The sequence below is a fragment of the Lates calcarifer genome, linkage group LG6 (genome assembly GCF_001640805.2).
Source record: "Lates calcarifer isolate ASB-BC8 linkage group LG6, TLL_Latcal_v3, whole genome shotgun sequence".
Classification (NCBI taxonomy): domain Eukaryota; kingdom Metazoa; phylum Chordata; class Actinopteri; family Centropomidae; genus Lates; species Lates calcarifer.
Window position 1 is genome coordinate 5534452 of NC_066838.1, and position 2089 is coordinate 5536540.

Below are 2089 nucleotides of genomic sequence, written 5' to 3' on the forward strand. Positions count from 1 at the left end.
ACTCCAGCTTCCTCCCACAGTCCAAAGACATGCCTTAGGTTAACTGGTGACTCTAAATTGCCTGTAGGTGTGAATGTGAGTGTGAGTGATTGTCTGTATGTGTTGGCCCTGCGATGGACTGGGGGAGAAGGAATAGATGATTTTGATTCTGACATTGTTTTGACAAGACAATTTAAAGTTTTTGAAAAATTCTCATTTTCATCTGATGGAAAGCTTTGATGACTTTTAAACCATTTTTTTATTATTAAATATTTATAAGCACTTTCTATCTTACTGTTCACCTCATCAGAATGACGCAGTGATATGAAAGGCAGGATCAAAGCCGCAAAGACACACGATTAGCCTGTTAATTTTGCAGCTACATTTTATTCTATAGATAACATCTGGGCCTTCAGCAGTCAGCCCATTACTGTGTGCTTATAGTACAAGCAAATTAGACACATTGCAGACACACACACACACACACACGCACACGCACACGCACTGTCTATCTTGACACATACAGGGAAATACTGTGACCATCAGAACAGAATGTTCATCTATTTTCACCACATGCTCATTTTAAAATGTAATATGTGCTACAAACTGTGTGATGATATGTGGACAATGATGGATGACTTTATAAACCAAGTCCAGCATGAAGAAACATGTTCTACATGCACAAGTGAGAAAGCAATTACAGCAGAGATAATTGTCATATATACACAAATGTCAACTCACTGGTCTCTGTCTTGTTCATCCAACATCTTCAGTCTGTGTGTGTGTGTCGCCCTCGCTACTCGTCTCTTTTTCAAATATCTTAACTACTCAAGCTGCACTGAATATACACATACACATACAAATAATTCAGAGGGCTTGAAATTACATACATCTTTATATGACAAGGAAGCGCAGGCATTGATTGTACTGAGTATTTAAAACCAGCAAACAAATGAACTGTGGAGGTTGACACACTGACAAGCAGCGTTTAGTGTTAACTGTGTTTTACATTTTCCAGCAAAAGTACCCAGAGGACACCATGTAGAAAACACAAAATGACTTCTTTCAATCAAAGAATGCAGCTGCTCTAAACACGTGTTAATATTCAAAAGGTCACAGAGTGAATATTAGACTAGTTGAATATTTAGACTAGGTTAGTCTGTTTCTTTGCTTTGGAGTAGCTGTTTTCATTGTGATTGCACAATAGGCTGGAGGACACCATCACTTACTCTGATGATAACAATTCAGCAGTTTGTTCTTGTTAAAGATGTGTCTGAATCAGTAATTTCATTTTACTTCAGCCTAGAGGGGAAACTGTTTTAATGGCGTGTTCCTTCTGAATGCTAATAGGCAAAAGGTCGGTGTTAAAAGTTAAGTAAAAAAAAATCTTGGCTTCTCCAAATTCTGGAGTCTTCCAAATTTGTTTCAGGAGTCAGGGGGAGAATGTCCAAGAGTTTCAGATTTCATGTCTGAGAAGTAGGTTTCCAAAAAACTATTTTAGTGTCCCCTTTTTAGTACAACTTTCAACCTTCAAACATATAATGAAAAAAACACTGAAATGAACATTCAGCTTTTGTGTACTATTACAAATCTTTTTTCATTCACTAATACAAATAATGTGCCTCTGATGTAGTTCACCATGCTGTCACATCAGAGTAGGGCTTTAGTACAAACTGTCATTGCGAAAATGATGGGGGGAACACTCATATTTACAGTAGTCATATTACATACAGTAGTAGTCCACTACACTAACTTAAAGCTAAAGAACCATCCATCCAGCCATTGCTATTTTATTCTATTTAATAGCACTAAGCCACCAACATCGGGCCAGGGGACTGTCACAAAAAGACTGTTTGTCTACGTTCTACATTGCAGGTAATAAGTGAGTGGATCATCATGGTGAACAGGCACACCTGGGACCAGTCATTCTGGGTTAGACTATCTATGTCCTACTTTGTTACTTTCCACTGAACACCACTACATCAAAAACCTGCCATGCATCTACTCACACACGTACTTTTTTCCTTTTAAATCTTATGAGGCCTGTCAGACTGCAGTGAGCTCTGGTAGTCAGTCCAATTCAGAAGGATTTTTGAAATATCTAAGGAGA